Below are 19,694 nucleotides of genomic sequence, written 5' to 3'. Positions count from 1 at the left end.
CAATACACATTCGAAAGCTCACTCTCACATTCGCACAGACCAGCTCACAAAGTGCAAACATGCAGCCATTTCTCCCACACCAGAGCTCTAAGGCCTAAGAGCTGGTGCTGTATTCAACTGCCCTTCCCACCGCACTCACAGCCAGACACCCCCCTGGCATCTCCCCTTGCCTTGCCTCCCACCACTCCCAAGACACATTCTCAAGCTCACTCTCACTCGCGGCACAGACCAGCTCACATAGTTAAAACATACAGCTATGTTTCCCTCTTAATATTTCTAAGGGCTTAATGCTCTTGCTGGTCCTCACCTTCCCTTGCCAGCACTTTCACACCCAGACAGACACTGCGGATGTACTTTTGCCTTGCCTCCCAGCACTCTCAATACATATTCGCAAGCTCACTCTCACTCTTCGCACAGACCAGCTCACAAAGTTAAAACATCCAGCCATTTCTCCCACACCAGAGCTCTAAGGGCTTAGAGCTCCTGATGTTTCTGACCTTCCCTTGCCAGCGCTTTCACACCCAGACAGACACTAAAAATCTCCCCTTGCCTTGCCTCCCACCACTCCCAAGACACATTCTCAAGCTCCCTCTCACTCTCGGCACAGACCACCTCACAAAGTTAAAACATACAGCCATTTCTCCCACACCAGAGCTCTAAGGGCTTAGAGCTCCTGCTGTTTCTGACCTTCCCTTGCCAGTGCTTTCACAGCCAAACATACACTAAGACTCTCCCCTTGCCTTGCCTCCCACCACTCCCAAGACACATTCGCAAGCTCACTCTCACTCGCGGCACAGACCAGCTCACAAAGTTAAAACATACAGCCATTTCTCCCACACCAGAGCTCTAAGGGCTTAGAGCTCCTGCTGTTTCTGACCTTCCCTTGCCAGTGCTTTCACAGCCAAACATACACTAAGAATCTCCCCTTGCCTTGCCTCCCACCACTCCCAAGACACATTCGCAAGCTCACTCTCACTCGCGGCACAGACCAGCTCACAAAGTTAAAACATACAGCTATGTTTCCCTCTTAATATTTCTAAGGGCTTAATGCTCTTGCTGGTCCTCACCTTCCCTTGCCAGCACTTTCACACCCAGACAGACACTGCGGATGTACTTTTGCCTTGCCTCCCAGCACTCTCAATACACATTCGAAAGCTCACTCTCACATTCGCACAGACCAGCTCACAAAGTGCAAACATGCAGCCATTTCTCCCACACCAGAGCTCTAAGGCCTAAGAGCTGGTGCTGTATTCAACTGCCCTTCCCACCGCACTCACAGCCAGACACCCCCCTGGCATCTCCCCTTGCCTTGCCTCCCACCACTCCCAAGACACATTCTCAAGCTCACTCTCACTCTCGGCACAGACCAGCTCACAAAGTTAAAACATACAGCCATTTCTCCCACACCAGAGCTCTAAGGGCTTAGAGCTCCTGCTGTTTCTGACCTTCCCTTGCCAGTGCTTTCACAGCCAAACATACACTAAGAATCTCCCCTTGCCTTGCCTCCCACCACTCCCAAGACACATTCGCAAGCTCCCTCTCACTCGCGGCACAGACCAGCTCACAAAGTTAAAACATACAGCCATGTTTCCCTCTTAATATTTCTAAGGGCTTAATGCTCTTGCTGGTCCTCACCTTCCCTTGCCAGCACTTTCACACCCAGACAGACACTGCGGATGTACTTTTGCCTTGCCTCCCAGCACTCTCAATACACATTCGCAAGCTCACTCTCACTCTTCGCACAGACCAGCTCACAAAGTGCAAACATGCAGCCATTTCTACCAAAACAGAGCTCTATGGGCTTAGAGCTCTTGCTGTTTCTGACCTTCCCTTGCCAGTGCTTTCACAGCCAAACATATACTAAGAATCTCCCCTTGCCTTGCCTCCCACCACTCCCAAGACACATTCTCAAGCTCCCTCTCACTCTCGGCACAGACCACCTCACAAAGTTAAAACATCCAGCCATTTCTCCCACACCAGAGCTCTAAGGCCTAAGAGCTGGTGCTGTTTCTGACCTTCCCTTGCCAGTGCTTTCACAGCCAAACATACACTAAGAATCTCCCCTTGCCTTGCCTCCCACCACTCCCAAGACACATTCTCAAGCTCACTCTCACTCTCGGCACAGACCAGCTCACATAGTTAAAACATACAGCTATGTTTCCCTCTTAATATTTCTAAGGGCTTAATGCTCTTGCTGGTCCTCACCTTCCCTTGCCAGCACTTTCACACCCAGACAGACACTGCGGATGTACTTTTGCCATGCCTCCCGGCACTCTCAATACACATTCGAAAGCTCACTCTCACATTCGCACAGACCAGCTCACAAAGTGCAAACATGCAGCCATTTCTCCCACACCAGAGCTCTAAGGCCTAAGAGCTGGTGCTGTATTCAACTGCCCTTCCCACCGCACTCACAGCCAGACACCCCCCTGGCATCTCCCCTTGCCTTGCCTCCCACCACTCCCAAGACACATTCTCAAGCTCACTCTCACTCGCGGCACAGACCAGCTCACATAGTTAAAACATACAGCTATGTTTCCCTCTTAATATTTCTAAGGGCTTAATGCTCTTGCTGGTCCTCACCTTCCCTTGCCAGCACTTTCACACCCAGACAGACACTGCGGATGTACTTTTGCCTTGCCTCCCAGCACTCTCAATACATATTCGCAAGCTCACTCTCACTCTCGGCACAGACCAGCTCACAAAGTTAAAACATCCAGCCATTTCTCCCACACCAGAGCTCTAAGGGCTTAGAGCTCCTGATGTTTCTGACCTTCCCTTGCCAGCGCTTTCACACCCAGACAGACACTAAAAATCTCCCCTTGCCTTGCCTCCCACCACTCCCAAGACACATTCTCAAGCTCCCTCTCACTCTCGGCACAGACCAGCTCACAAAGTTAAAACATACAGCCATTTCTCCCACACCAGAGCTCTAAGGGCTTAGAGCTCCTGCTCTTTCTGACCTTCCCTTGCCAGTGCTTTCACAGCCAAACATATACTAAGAATCTCCCCTTGCCTTGCCTCCCACCACTCCCAAGACACATTCGCAAGCTCCCTCTCACTCGCGGCACAGACCAGCTCACAAAGTTAAAACATACAGCCATGTTTCCCTCTTAATATTTCTAAGGGCTTAATGCTCTTGCTGGTCCTCACCTTCCCTTGCCAGCACTTTCACACCCAGACAGACACTGCGGATGTACTTTTGCCTTGCCTCCCAGCACTCCCAAGACACATTCGCAAGCTCACTCTCACTCTCGGCACAGACCAGCTCACAAAGTTAAAACATCCAGCCATTTCTCCCACACCAGAGCTCTAAGGCCTAAGAGCTGGTGCTGTTTCTGACCTTCCCTTGCCAGTGCTTTCACAGCCAAACATACACTAAGAATCTCCCCTTGCCTTGCCTCCCACCACTCCCAAGACACATTCGCAAGCTCACTCTCACTCTCGGCACAGACCAGCTCACAAAGTTAAAACATACAGCCATGTTTCCCTCTTAATATTTCTAAGGGCTTAATGCTCTTGCTGGTCCTCACCTTCCCTTGCCAGCACTTTCACACCCAGACAGACACTGCGGATGTACTTTTGCCATGCCTCCCGGACTCTCAATACCCATCCGAAAGCTCACTCTCACATTCGCACAGACCAGCTCACAAAGTGCAAACATGCAGCCATTTCTCCCACACCAGAGCTCTAAGGCCTAAGAGCTGGTGCTGTATTCAACTGCCCTTCCCACCGCACTCACAGCCAGACACCCCCCTGGCATCTCCCCTTGCCTTGCCTCCCACCACTCCCAAGACACAGTCGCAAGCTCACTCTCACTCTCGGCACAGACCAGCTTACAAAGTTAAAACATACAGCCATTTCTCCCACACCAGACCTCTAAGGGCTTAGAGCTCCTGCTGTTTCTGACCTTCCCTTGCCAGTGCTTTCACAGCCAAACATACACTAAGAATCTCCCCTTGCCTTGCCTCCCACCACTCCCAAGACACATTCGCAAGCTCACTCTCACTCGCGGCACAGACCAGCTCACAAAGTTAAAACATACAGCCATGTTTCCCTCTTAATATTTCTAAGGGCTTAATGCTCTTGCTGGTCCTCACCTTCCCTTGCCAGCACTTTCACACCCAGACAGAAACTGCGGATGTACTTTTGCCTTGCCTCCCAGCACTCTCAATACACATTCGCAAGCTCACTCTCACATTCGCCCAGACCAGCTCACAAAGTGCAAACATGCAGCCATTTCTCCCACACCAGAGCTCTAAGGCCTAAGAGCTGGTGCTGTATTCAACTGCCCTTCCCAACGCACTCACAGCCAGACACCCCCCTGGCATCTCCCCTTGCCTTGCCTCCCACCACTCCCAAGACACATTCGCAAGCTCACTCTCACTCTCGGCACAGACCAGCTCACATAGTTAAAACATACAGCTATGTTTCCCTCTTAATATTTCTAAGGGCTTAATGCTCTTGCTGGTCCTCACCTTCCCTTGCCAGCACTTTCACACCCAGACAGACACTGCGGATGTACTTTTGCCTTCCCTCCCACCACTCCCAAGACACATTCGCAAGCTCACTCTCACTCTCGGCACAGACCAGCTCACAAAGTTAAAACATACAGCCATTTCTCCCACACCAGAGCTCTAAGGGCTTAGAGCTCCTGCTGTTTCTGACCTTCCCTTGCCAGCGCTTTCACACCCAGACAGACACTAAAAATATCCCCTTGCCTTGCCTCCCACCACTCCCAAGACACATTCTCAAGCTCCCTCTCACTCTCGGCACAGACCAGCTCACAAAGTTAAAACATACAGCCATATCTCCCACACCAGAGCTCTAAGGGCTTAGAGCTCCTGCTGTTTCTGACCTTCCCTTGCCAGTGCTTTCACAGCCAAACATACACTAAGAATCTCCCCTTGCCTTGCCTCCCACCACTCCCAAGACACATTCGCAAGCTCCCTCTCACTCGCGGCACAGACCAGCTCACAAAGTTAAAACATACAGCCATGTTTCCCTCTTAATATTTCTAAGGGCTTAATGCTCTTGCTGGTCCTCACCTTCCCTTGCCAGCACTTTCACACCCAGACAGACACTGCGGATGTACTTTTGCCTTGCCTCCCAGCACTCTCAATACACATTCGCAAGCTCACTCTCACTCTTCGCACAGACCAGCTCACAAAGTGCAAACATGCAGCCATTTCTACCAAAACAGAGCTCTATGGGCTTAGAGCTCCTGCTGTTTCTGACCTTCCCTTGCCAGTGCTTTCACAGCCAAACATACACTAAGAATCTCCCCTTGCCTTGCCTCCCACCACTCCCAAGACACATTCGCAAGCTCACTCTCACTCGCGGCACAGACCAGCTCACAAAGTTAAAACATACAGCCATTTCTCCCACACCAGAGCTCTAAGGGCTTAGAGCTCCTGCTGTTTCTGACCTTCCCTTGCCAGTGATTTCACAGCCAAACATACACTAAGAATCTCCCCTTGCCTTGCCTCCCACCACTCCCAAGACACATTCGCAAGCTCACTCTCACTCGCGGCACAGACCAGCTCACAAAGTTAAAACATACAGCCATGTTTCCCTCTTAATATTTCTAAGGGCTTAATGCTCTTGCTGCTCCTCACCTTCCCTTGCCAGCACTTTCACACCCAGACAGACACTGCGGATGTACTTTTGCCATGCCTCCCGGCACTCTCAATACACATTCGAAAGCTCACTCTCACATTCGCACAGACCAGCTCACAACGTGCAAACATGCAGCCATTTCTCCCACACCAGAGCTCTAAGGCCTAAGAGCTGGTGCTGTATTCAACTGCCCTTCCCACCGCACTCACAGCCAGACACCCCCCTGGCATCTCCCCTTGCCTTGCCTCCCACCACTCCCAAGACATATTCGCAAGCTCACTCTCACTCCGCACAGACCAGCTCACAAAGTGCAAACATGCAGCCATTTCTACCAAAACAGAGCTCTATGGGCTTAGAGCTCTTGCTGTTTCTGACCTTCCATTGCCAGTGCTTTCACAGCCAAACATATACTAAGAATCTCCCCTTGCCTTGCCTCCCACCACTCCCAAGACACATTCTCAAGCTCCCTCTCACTCTCGGCACAGACCAGCTCACAAAGTTAAAACCTCCAGCCATTTCTCCCACACCAGAGCTCTAAGGCCTAAGAGCTGGTGCTGTTTCTGACCTTCCCTTGCCAGTGCTTTCACAGCCAAACATACACTAAGAATCTCCCCTTGCCTTGCCTCCCACCACTCCCAAGACACAGTCGCAAGCTCACTCTCACTCTCGGCACAGACCAGCTCACAAAGTTAAAACATCCAGCCATTTCTCCCACACCAGAGCTCTAAGGGCTTAGAGCTCCTGCTGTTTCTGACCTTCCCTTGCCAGTGCTTTCACAGCCAAACATACACTAAGACTCTCCCCTTGCCTTGCCTCCCACCACTCCCAAGACACATTCGCAAGCTCACTCTCACTCTCGGCACAGACCAGCTCACAAAGTTAAAACATACAGCCATTTCTCCCACACCAGAGCTCTAAGGGCTTAGAGCTCCTGCTGTTTCTGACCTTCCCTTGCCAGTGCTTTCACAGCCAAACATACACTAAGAATCTCCCCTTGCCTTGCCTCCCACCACTCCCAAGACACATTCGCAAGCTCACTCTCACTCGCGGCACAGACCAGCTCACAAAGTTAAAACATACAGCCATGTTTCCCTCTTAATATTTCTAAGGGCTTAATGCTCTTGCTGGTCCTCACCTTCCCTTGCCAGCACTTTCACACCCAGACAGACACTGCGGATGTACTTTTGCCTTGCCTCCCAGCACTCTCAATACACATTCGAAAGCTCACTCTCACATTCGCACAGACCAGCTCACAAAGTGCAAACATGCAGCCATTTCTCCCACACCAGAGCTCTAAGGCCTAAGAGCTGGTGCTGTATTCAACTGCCCTTCCCACCGCACTCACAGCCAGACACCCCCCTGGCATCTCCCCTTGCCTTGCCTCCCACCACTCCCAAGACACATTCTCAAGCTCACTCTCACTCTCGGCACAGACCAGCTCACAAAGTTAAAACATACAGCCATTTCTCCCACACCAGAGCTCTAAGGGCTTAGAGCTCCTGCTGTTTCTGACCTTCCCTTGCCAGTGCTTTCACAGCCAAACATACACTAAGAATCTCCCCTTGCCTTGCCTCGCAACACTCCCAAGACACATTCGCAAGCTCCCTCTCACTCTCGGCACAGACCAGCTCACAAAGTTAAAACATACAGCCATGTTTCCCTCTTAATATTTCTAAGGGCTTAATGCTCTTGCTGCTCCTCACCTTCCCTTGCCAGCACTTTCACACCCAGACAGACACTGCGGATGTACTTTTGCCTTGCCTCCCAGCACTCTCAATACACATTCGCAAGCTCACTCTCACTCTTCGCACAGACCAGCTCACAAAGTGCAAACATGCAGCCATTTCTCCCACACCAGAGCTCTAAGGCCTAAGAGCTGGTGCTATATTCAACTGCCCTTCCCACCGCACTCACAGCCAGACACCCCACTGGCATCTCCCCTTGCCTTGCCTCCCACCACTCCCAAGACACATTCTCAAGCTCCCTCTCACTCTCGGCACAGACCAGCTCACAAAGTTAAAACATACAGCCATTTCTCCCACACCAGAGCTCTAAGGGCTTAGAGCTCCTGCTGTTTCTGACCTTCCCTTGCCAGCGCTTTCACACCCAGACAGACACTAAAAATCTCCCCTTGCCTTGCCTCCCACCACTCCCAAGACACATTCGCAAGCTCACTCTCACTCTCGGCACAGACCAGCTCACAAAGTTAAAACATACAGCCATTTCTCCCACACCAGAGCTCTAAGGGCTTAGAGCTCCTGCTGTTTCTGACCTTCCCTTGCCAGTGCTTTCACAGCCAAACATACACTAAGAATCTCCCCTTGCCTTGCCTCCCACCACTCCCAAGACACATTCGCAAGCTCACTCTCACTCGCGGCACAGACCAGCTCACAAAGTTAAAACATACAGCCATGTTTCCCTCTTAATATTTCTAAGGGCTTAATGCTCTTGCTGGTCCTCACCTTCCCTTGCCAGCACTTTCACACCCAGACAGACACTGCGGATGTACTTTTGCCTTGCCTCCCAGCACTCTCAATACACATTCGCAAGCTCACTCTCACTCTTCGCACAGACCAGCTCACAAAGTGCAAACATGCAGCCATTTCTCCCACACCAGAGCTCTAAGGCCTAAGAGCTGGTGCTGTATTCAACTGCCCTTCCCACCGCACTCACAGCCAGACACCCCCCTGGCATCTCCCCTTGCCTTGCCTCCCACCACTCCCAAGACACATTCGCAAGCTCACTCTCACTCTCGGCACAGACCAGCTCACAAAGTTAAAACATACAGCCATTTCTCCCACACCAGAGCTCTAAGGGCTTAGAGGTCCTGCTGTTTCTGACCTTCCCTTGCCAGCGCTTTCACACCCAGACAGACACTAAAAATCTCCCCTTGCCTTGCCTCCCACCACTCCCAAGACACATTCGCAAGCTCCCTCTCACTCTCGGCACAGACCAGCTCACAAAGTTAAAACATACAGCCATTTCTCCCACACCAGAGCTCTAAGGGCTTAGAGCTCCTGCTGTTTCTGACCTTCCCTTGCCAGTGCTTTCACAGCCAAACATACACTAAGAATCTCCCCTTGCCTTGCCTCCCACCACTCCCAAGACACATTCGCAAGCTCACTCTCACTCGCGGCACAGACCAGCTCACAAAGTTAAAACATACAGCCATGTTTCCCTCTTAATATTTCTAAGGGCTTAATGCTCTTGCTGGTCCTCACCTTCCCTTGCCAGCACTTTCACACCCAGACAGACACTGCGGATGTACTTTTGCCATGCCTCCCGGCACTCTCAATACACATTCGAAAGCTCACTCTCACATTCGCACAGACCAGCTCACAAAGTGCAAACATGCAGCCATTTCTCCCACACCAGAGCTCTAAGGCCTAAGAGCTGGTGCTGTATTCAACTGCCCTTCCCACCGCACTCACAGCCAGACACCCCCCTGGCATCTCCCCTTGCCTTGCCTCCCACCACTCCCAAGACACAGTCGCAAGCTCACTCTCACTCTCGGCACAGACCAGCTTACAAAGTTAAAACATACAGCCATTTCTCCCACACCAGACCTCTAAGGGCTTAGAGCTCCTGCTGTTTCTGACCTTCCCTTGCCAGTGCTTTCACAGCCAAACATACACTAAGAATCTCCCCTTGCCTTGCCTCCCACCACTCCCAAGACACATTCGCAAGCTCCCTCTCACTCGCGGCACAGACCAGCTCACAAAGTTAAAACATACAGCCATGTTTCCCTCTTAATATTTCTAAGGGCTTAATGCTCTTGCTGGTCCTCACCTTCCCTTGCCAGCACTTTCACACCCAGACAGACACTGCGGATGTACTTTTGCCATGCCTCCCGGCACTCTCAATACACATTCGAAAGCTCACTCTCACATTCGCACAGACCAGCTCACAAAGTGCAAACATGCAGCCATTTCTCCCACACCAGAGCTCTAAGGCCTAAGAGCTGGTGCTGTATTCAACTGCCCTTCCCACCGCACTCACAGCCAGACACCCCCCTGGCATCTCCCCTTGCCTTGCCTCCCACCACTCCCAAGACACAGTCGCAAGCTCACTCTCACTCGCGGCACAGACCAGCTCACAAAGTTAAAACATACAGCCATTTCTCCCACACCAGAGCTCTAAGGGCTTAGAGCTCCTGCTGTTTCTGACCTTCCCTTGCCAGTGCTTTCACAGCCAAACATACACTAAGACTCTCCCCTTGCCTTGCCTCCCACCACTCCCAAGACACATTCGCAAGCTCCCTGTCACTCTCGGCACAGACCAGCTCACAAAGTTAAAACATACAGCCATGTTTCCCTCTTAATATTTCTAAGGGCTTAATGCTCTTGCTGGTCCTCACCTTCCCTTGCCAGCACTTTCACACCCAGACAGACACTGCGGATGTACTTTTGCCTTGCCTCCCAGCACTCCCAAGACACATTCGCAAGCTCACTCTCACTCTTCGCACAGACCAGCTCACAAAGTTAAAACAGACAGCCATTTCTCCCACACCAGAGCTCTAAGGGCTTAGAGCTCTTGCTGTTTCTGACCTTCCCTTGCCAGCGCTTTCACACCCAGACAGACACTAAAAATCTCCCCTTGCCTTGCCTCCCACCACTCCCAAGACACATTCGCAAGCTCACTCTCACTCTCGGCACAGACCAGCTCACAAAGTTAAAACATCCAGCCATTTCTCCCACACCAGAGCTCTAAGGGCTTAGAGCTCCTGCTGTTTCTGACCTTCCCTTGCCAGTGCTTTCACAGCCAAACATACACTAAGACTCTCCCCTTGCCTTGCCTCCCACCACTCCCAAGACACATTCGCAAGCTCACTCTCACTCTCGGCACAGACCAGCTCACAAAGTTAAAACATACAGCCATTTCTCCCACACCAGAGCTCTAAGGGCTTAGAGCTCCTGCTGTTTCTGACCTTCCCTTGCCAGTGCTTTCACAGCCAAACATACACTAAGAATCTCCCCTTGCCTTGCCTCCCAGCACTCCCAAGACACATTCGCAAGCTCACTCTCACTCGCGGCACAGACCAGCTCACAAAGTTAAAACATACAGCCATGTTTCCCTCTTAATATTTCTAAGGGCTTAATGCTCTTGCTGGTCCTCACCTTCCCTTGCCAGCACTTTCACACCCAGACAGACACTGCGGATGTACTTTTGCCTTGCCTCCCAGCACTCTCAATACACATTCGAAAGCTCACTCTCACATTCGCACAGACCAGCTCACAAAGTGCAAACATGCAGCCATTTCTCCCACACCAGAGCTCTAAGGCCTAAGAGCTGGTGCTGTATTCAACTGCCCTTCCCACCGCACTCACAGCCAGACACCCCCCTGGCATCTCCCCTTGCCTTGCCTCCCACCACTCCCAAGACACATTCTCAAGCTCACTCTCACTCTCGGCACAGACCAGCTCACAAAGTTAAAACATACAGCCATTTCTCCCACACCAGAGCTCTAAGGGCTTAGAGCTCCTGCTGTTTCTGACCTTCCCTTGCCAGTGCTTTCACAGCCAAACATACACTAAGAATCTCCCCTTGCCTTGCCTCGCAACACTCCCAAGACACATTCGCAAGCTCCCTCTCACTCTCGGCACAGACCAGCTCACAAAGTTAAAACATACAGCCATGTTTCCCTCTTAATATTTCTAAGGGCTTAATGCTCTTGCTGCTCCTCACCTTCCCTTGCCAGCACTTTCACACCCAGACAGACACTGCGGATGTACTTTTGCCTTGCCTCCCAGCACTCTCAATACACATTCGCAAGCTCACTCTCACTCTTCGCACAGACCAGCTCACAAAGTGCAAACATGCAGCCATTTCTCCCACACCAGAGCTCTAAGGCCTAAGAGCTGGTGCTATATTCAACTGCCCTTCCCACCGCACTCACAGCCAGACACCCCACTGGCATCTCCCCTTGCCTTGCCTCCCACCACTCCCAAGACACATTCTCAAGCTCCCTCTCACTCTCGGCACAGACCAGCTCACAAAGTTAAAACATACAGCCATTTCTCCCACACCAGAGCTCTAAGGGCTTAGAGCTCCTGCTGTTTCTGACCTTCCCTTGCCAGCGCTTTCACACCCAGACAGACACTAAAAATCTCCCCTTGCCTTGCCTCCCACCACTCCCAAGACACATTCGCAAGCTCACTCTCACTCTCGGCACAGACCAGCTCACAAAGTTAAAACATACAGCCATTTCTCCCACACCAGAGCTCTAAGGGCTTAGAGCTCCTGCTGTTTCTGACCTTCCCTTGCCAGTGCTTTCACAGCCAAACATACACTAAGAATCTCCCCTTGCCTTGCCTCCCACCACTCCCAAGACACATTCGCAAGCTCACTCTCACTCGCGGCACAGACCAGCTCACAAAGTTAAAACATACAGCCATGTTTCCCTCTTAATATTTCTAAGGGCTTAATGCTCTTGCTGGTCCTCACCTTCCCTTGCCAGCACTTTCACACCCAGACAGACACTGCGGATGTACTTTTGCCTTGCCTCCCAGCACTCTCAATACACATTCGCAAGCTCACTCTCACTCTTCGCACAGACCAGCTCACAAAGTGCAAACATGCAGCCATTTCTCCCACACCAGAGCTCTAAGGCCTAAGAGCTGGTGCTGTATTCAACTGCCCTTCCCACCGCACTCACAGCCAGACACCCCCCTGGCATCTCCCCTTGCCTTGCCTCCCACCACTCCCAAGACACATTCGCAAGCTCACTCTCACTCTCGGCACAGACCAGCTCACAAAGTTAAAACATACAGCCATTTCTCCCACACCAGAGCTCTAAGGGCTTAGAGGTCCTGCTGTTTCTGACCTTCCCTTGCCAGCGCTTTCACACCCAGACAGACACTAAAAATCTCCCCTTGCCTTGCCTCCCACCACTCCCAAGACACATTCGCAAGCTCCCTCTCACTCTCGGCACAGACCAGCTCACAAAGTTAAAACATACAGCCATTTCTCCCACACCAGAGCTCTAAGGGCTTAGAGCTCCTGCTGTTTCTGACCTTCCCTTGCCAGTGCTTTCACAGCCAAACATACACTAAGAATCTCCCCTTGCCTTGCCTCCCACCACTCCCAAGACACATTCGCAAGCTCACTCTCACTCGCGGCACAGACCAGCTCACAAAGTTAAAACATACAGCCATGTTTCCCTCTTAATATTTCTAAGGGCTTAATGCTCTTGCTGGTCCTCACCTTCCCTTGCCAGCACTTTCACACCCAGACAGACACTGCGGATGTACTTTTGCCATGCCTCCCGGCACTCTCAATACACATTCGAAAGCTCACTCTCACATTCGCACAGACCAGCTCACAAAGTGCAAACATGCAGCCATTTCTCCCACACCAGAGCTCTAAGGCCTAAGAGCTGGTGCTGTATTCAACTGCCCTTCCCACCGCACTCACAGCCAGACACCCCCCTGGCATCTCCCCTTGCCTTGCCTCCCACCACTCCCAAGACACAGTCGCAAGCTCACTCTCACTCTCGGCACAGACCAGCTTACAAAGTTAAAACATACAGCCATTTCTCCCACACCAGACCTCTAAGGGCTTAGAGCTCCTGCTGTTTCTGACCTTCCCTTGCCAGTGCTTTCACAGCCAAACATACACTAAGAATCTCCCCTTGCCTTGCCTCCCACCACTCCCAAGACACATTCGCAAGCTCCCTCTCACTCGCGGCACAGACCAGCTCACAAAGTTAAAACATACAGCCATGTTTCCCTCTTAATATTTCTAAGGGCTTAATGCTCTTGCTGGTCCTCACCTTCCCTTGCCAGCACTTTCACACCCAGACAGAAACTGCGGATGTACTTTTGCCTTGCCTCCCAGCACTCTCAATACACATTCGCAAGCTCACTCTCACATTCGCCCAGACCAGCTCACAAAGTGCAAACATGCAGCCATTTCTCCCACACCAGAGCTCTAAGGCCTAAGAGCTGGTGCTGTATTCAACTGCCCTTCCCACCGCACTCACAGCCAGACACCCCCCTGGCATCTCCCCTTGCCTTGCCTCCCACCACTCCCAAGACACATTCGCAAGCTCACTCTCACTCTCGGCACAGACCAGCTCACATAGTTAAAACATACAGCTATGTTTCCCTCTTAATATTTCTAAGGGCTTAATGCTCTTGCTGGTCCTCACCTTCCCTTGCCAGCACTTTCACACCCAGACAGACACTGCGGATGTACTTTTGCCTTCCCTCCCACCACTCCCAAGACACATTCGCAAGCTCACTCTCACTCTCGGCACAGACCAGCTCACAAAGTTAAAACATACAGCCATTTCTCCCACACCAGAGCTCTAAGGGCTTAGAGCTCCTGCTGTTTCTGACCTTCCCTTGCCAGCGCTTTCACACCCAGACAGACACTAAAAATCTCCCCTTGCCTTGCCTCCCACCACTCCCAAGACACATTCTCAAGCTCACTCTCACTCTCGGCACAGACCACCTCACAAAGATAAAACATACAGCCATATCTCCCACACCAGAGCTCTAAGGGCTTAGAGCTCCTGCTGTTTCTGACCTTCCCTTGCCAGTGCTTTCACACCCAGACAGACACTAAAAATATCCCCTTGCCTTGCCTCCCACCACTCCCAAGACACATTCTCAAGCTCACTCTCACTCTCGGCACAGACCACCTCACAAAGTTAAAACATACAGCCATATCTCCCACACCAGAGCTCTAAGGGCTTAGAGCTCCTGCTGTTTCTGACCTTCCCTTGCCAGTGCTTTCACAGCCAAACATACACTAAGAATCTCCCCTTGCCTTGCCTCCCACCACTCCCAAGACACATTCGCAAGCTCCCTCTCACTCGCGGCACAGACCAGCTCACAAAGTTAAAACATACAGCCATGTTTCCCTCTTAATATTTCTAAGGGCTTAATGCTCTTGCTGGTCCTCACCTTCCCTTGCCAGCACTTTCACACCCAGACAGACACTGCGGATGTACTTTTGCCTTGCCTCCCAGCACTCTCAATACACATTCGCAAGCTCACTCTCACTCTTCGCACAGACCAGCTCACAAAGTGCAAACATGCAGCCATTTCTCCCACACCAGAGCTCTAAGGGCTTAGAGCTCCTGCTGTTTCTGACCTTCCCTTGCCAGTGCTTTCACAGCCAAACATACACTAAGAATCTCCCCTTGCCTTGCCTCCCACCACTCCCAAGACACATTCGCAAGCTCACTCTCACTCTCGGCACAGACCACCTCACAAAGTTAAAACATACAGCCATTTCTCCCACACCAGAGCTCTAAGGGCTTAGAGCTCCTGCTGTTTCTGACCTTCCCTTGCCAGTGCTTTCACAGCCAAACATACACTAAGAATCTCCCCTTGCCTTGCCTCCCACCACTCCCAAGACACATTCGCAAGCTCACTCTCACTCGCGGCACAGACCAGCTCACAAAGTTAAAACATACAGCCATGTTTCCCTCTTAATATTTCTAAGGGCTTAATGCTCTTGCTGGTCCTCACCTTCCCTTGCCAGCACTTTCACACCCAGACAGACACTGCGGATGTACTTTTGCCATGCCTCTCGGCACTCTCAATACACATTCGAAAGCTCACTCTCACATTCGCACAGACCAGCTCACAAAGTGCAAACATGCAGCCATTTCTCCCACACCAGAGCTCTAAGGCCTAAGAGCTGGTGCTGTATTCAACTGCCCTTCCCACCGCACTCACAGCCAGACACCCCCCTGGCATCTCCCCTTGCCTTGCCTCCCACCACTCCCAAGACACAGTCGCAAGCTCACTCTCACTCGCGGCACAGACCAGCTCACAAAGTTAAAACATACAGCCATTTCTCCCACACCAGAGCTCTAAGGGCTTAGAGCTCCTGCTGTTTCTGACCTTCCCTTGCCAGTGCTTTCACAGCCAAACATACACTAAGACTCTCCCCTTGCCTTGCCTCCCACCACTCCCAAGACACATTCGCAAGCTCCCTGTCACTCTCGGCACAGACCAGCTCACAAAGTTAAAACATACAGCCATGTTTCCCTCTTAATATTTCTAAGGGCTTAATGCTCTTGCTGGTCCTCACCTTCCCTTGCCAGCACTTTCACACCCAGACAGAAACTGCGGATGTACTTTTGCCTTGCCTCCCAGCACTCTCAATACACATTCGAAAGCTCACTCTCACATTCGCACAGACCAGCTCACAAAGTGCAAACATGCAGCCATTTCTCCCACACCAGAGCTCTAAGGCCTAAGAGCTGGTGCTGTATTCAACTGCCCTTCCCACCGCACTCACAGCCAGACACCCCACTGGCATCTCCCCTTGCCTTGCCTCCCACCACTCCCAAGACATATTCGCAAGCTCACTCTCACTCCGCACAGACCAGCTCACAAAGTGCAAACATGCAGCCATTTCTACCAAAACAGAGCTCTATGGGCTTAGAGCTCTTGCTGTTTCTGACCTTCCATTGCCAGTGCTTTCACAGCCAAACATATACTAAGAATCTCCCCTTGCCTTGCCTCCCACCACTCCCAAGACACATTCTCAAGCTCCCTCTCACTCTCGGCACAGACCAGCTCACAAAGTTAAAACCTCCAGCCATTTCTCCCACACCAGAGCTCTAAGGCCTAAGAGCTGGTGCTGTTTCTGACCTTCCCTTGCCAGTGCTTTCACAGCCAAACATACACTAAGAATCTCCCCTTGCCTTGCCTCCCACCACTCCCAAGACACAGTCGCAAGCTCACTCTCACTCTCGGCACAGACCAGCTCACAAAGTTAAAACATCCAGCCATTTCTCCCACACCAGAGCTCTAAGGGCTTAGAGCTCCTGCTGTTTCTGACCTTCCCTTGCCAGTGCTTTCACAGCCAAACATACACTAAGACTCTCCCCTTGCCTTGCCTCCCACCACTCCCAAGACACATTCGCAAGCTCACTCTCACTCTCGGCACAGACCAGCTCACAAAGTTAAAACATACAGCCATTTCTCCCACACCAGAGCTCTAAGGGCTTAGAGCTCCTGCTGTTTCTGACCTTCCCTTGCCAGTGCTTTCACAGCCAAACATACACTAAGAATCTCCCCTTGCCTTGCCTCCCACCACTCCCAAGACACATTCGCAAGCTCACTCTCACTCGCGGCACAGACCAGCTCACAAAGTTAAAACATACAGCCATGTTTCCCTCTTAATATTTCTAAGGGCTTAATGCTCTTGCTGGTCCTCACCTTCCCTTGCCAGCACTTTCACACCCAGACAGACACTGCGGATGTACTTTTGCCTTGCCTCCCAGCACTCTCAATACACATTCGAAAGCTCACTCTCACATTCGCACAGACCAGCTCACAAAGTGCAAACATGCAGCCATTTCTCCCACACCAGAGCTCTAAGGCCTAAGAGCTGGTGCTGTATTCAACTGCCCTTCCCACCGCACTCACAGCCAGACACCCCCCTGGCATCTCCCCTTGCCTTGCCTCCCACCACTCCCAAGACACATTCTCAAGCTCACTCTCACTCTCGGCACAGACCAGCTCACAAAGTTAAAACATACAGCCATTTCTCCCACACCCGAGCTCTAAGGGCTTAGAGCTCCTGCTGTTTCTGACCTTCCCTTGCCAGTGCTTTCACAGCCAAACATACACTAAGAATCTCCCCTTGCCTTGCCTCGCAACACTCCCAAGACACATTCGCAAGCTCCCTCTCACTCTCGGCACAGACCAGCTCACAAAGTTAAAACATACAGCCATGTTTCCCTCTTAATATTTCTAAGGGCTTAATGCTCTTGCTGCTCCTCACCTTCCCTTGCCAGCACTTTCACACCCAGACAGACACTGCGGATGTACTTTTGCCTTGCCTCCCAGCACTCTCAATACACATTCGCAAGCTCACTCTCACTCTTCGCACAGACCAGCTCACAAAGTGCAAACATGCAGCCATTTCTCCCACACCAGAGCTCTAAGGCCTAAGAGCTGGTGCTATATTCAACTGCCCTTCCCACCGCACTCACAGCCAGACACCCCACTGGCATCTCCCCTTGCCTTGCCTCCCACCACTCCCAAGACACATTCTCAAGCTCCCTCTCACTCTCGGCACAGACCAGCTCACAAAGTTAAAACATACAGCCATTTCTCCCACACCAGAGCTCTAAGGGCTTAGAGCTCCTGCTGTTTCTGACCTTCCCTTGCCAGCGCTTTCACACCCAGACAGACACTAAAAATCTCCCCTTGCCTTGCCTCCCACCACTCCCAAGACACATTCGCAAGCTCACTCTCACTCTCGGCACAGACCAGCTCACAAAGTTAAAACATACAGCCATTTCTCCCACACCAGAGCTCTAAGGGCTTAGAGCTCCTGCTGTTTCTGACCTTCCCTTGCCAGTGCTTTCACAGCCAAACATACACTAAGAATCTCCCCTTGCCTTGCCTCCCACCACTCCCAAGACACATTCGCAAGCTCACTCTCACTCGCGGCACAGACCAGCTCACAAAGTTAAAACATACAGCCATGTTTCCCTCTTATATTTCTAAGGGCTTAATGCTCTTGCTGGTCCTCACCTTCCCTTGCCAGCACTTTCACACCCAGACAGACACTGCGGATGTACTTTTGCCTTGCCTCCCAGCACTCTCAATACACATTCGCAAGCTCACTCTCACTCTTCGCACAGACCAGCTCACAAAGTGCAAACATGCAGCCATTTCTCCCACACCAGAGCTCTAAGGCCTGAGCTGGTGCTGTATTCAACTGCCCTTCCCACCGCACTCACAGCCAGACACCCCCCTGGCATCTCCCCTTGCCTTGCCTCCCACCACTCCCAAGACACATTCGCAAGCTGACTCTCACTCTCGGCACAGACCAGCTCAGAAAGTTAAAACATACAGCCATTTCTCACACACCAGAGCTCTAAGGGCTTAGAGCTCTTGCTGTTTCTGACCTTCCCTTGCCAGTGCTTTCACAGCCAAACATACACTAAGAATCTCCCCTTGCCTTGCCTCGCAACACTCCCAAGACACATTCGCAAGCTCCCTCTCACTCGCGGCACAGACCAGCTCACAAAGTTAAAACATACAGCCATGTTTCCCTCTTAATATTTCTAAGGGCTTAATGCTCTTGCTGGTCCTCACCTTCCCTTGCCAGCACTTTCACACCCAGACAGACACTGCGGATGTACTTTTGCCTTGCCTCCCAGCACTCTCAATACACATTCGCAAGCTCACTCTCACTCTTCGCACAGACCATCTCACAAAGTGCAAACATGCAGCCATTTCTCCCACACCAGAGCTCTAAGGCCTAAGAGCTGGTGCTGTATTCAACTGCCCTTCCCACCGCACTCACAGCCAGACACCCCCGTGGCATCTCCCCTTGCCTTGCCTCCCACCACTCCCAAGACACATTCGCAAGCTCACTCTCACTCTCGGCACAGACCAGCTCACAAAGTTAAAACATCCAGCCATTTCTCCCACACCAGAGCTCTAAGGGCTTAGAGCTCCTGCTGTTTCTGACCTTCCCTTGCCAGCGCTTTCACACCCAGACAGACACTAAAAATCTCCCCTTGCCTTGCCTCCCACCACTCCCAAGACACATTCTCAAGCTCACTCTCACTCTCGGCACAGACCACCTCACAAAGTTAAAACATACAGCCATTTCTCCCACACCAGAGCTCTAAGGGCTTAGAGCTCCTGCTGTTTCTGACCTTCCCTTGCCAGTGCTTTCACAGCCAAACATACACTAAGAATCTCCCCTTGCCTTGCCTCCCACCACTCCCAAGACACATTCGCAAGCTCCCTCTCACTCGCGGCACAGACCAGCTCACAAAGTTAAAACATACAGCCATGTTTCCCTCTTAATATTTCTAAGGGCTTAATGCTCTTGCTGGTCCTCACCTTCCCTTGCCAGCACTTTCACACCCAGACAGACACTGCGGATGTACTTTTGCCATGCCTCCCGGCACTCTCAATACACATTCGAAAGCTCACTCTCACATTCGCACAGACCAGCTCACAAAGTGCAAACATGCAGCCATTTCTCCCACACCAGAGCTCTAAGGCCTGAGAGCTGGTGCTGTATTCAACTGCCCTTCCCACCGCACTCACAGCCAGACACCCCCCTGGCATCTCCCCTTG

The sequence above is a fragment of the Pelecanus crispus genome, chromosome 8 (genome assembly GCF_030463565.1).
Source record: "Pelecanus crispus isolate bPelCri1 chromosome 8, bPelCri1.pri, whole genome shotgun sequence".
Classification (NCBI taxonomy): Eukaryota; Metazoa; Chordata; class Aves; order Pelecaniformes; family Pelecanidae; genus Pelecanus; species Pelecanus crispus.
This window is presented reverse-complemented; position numbering follows the sequence as displayed.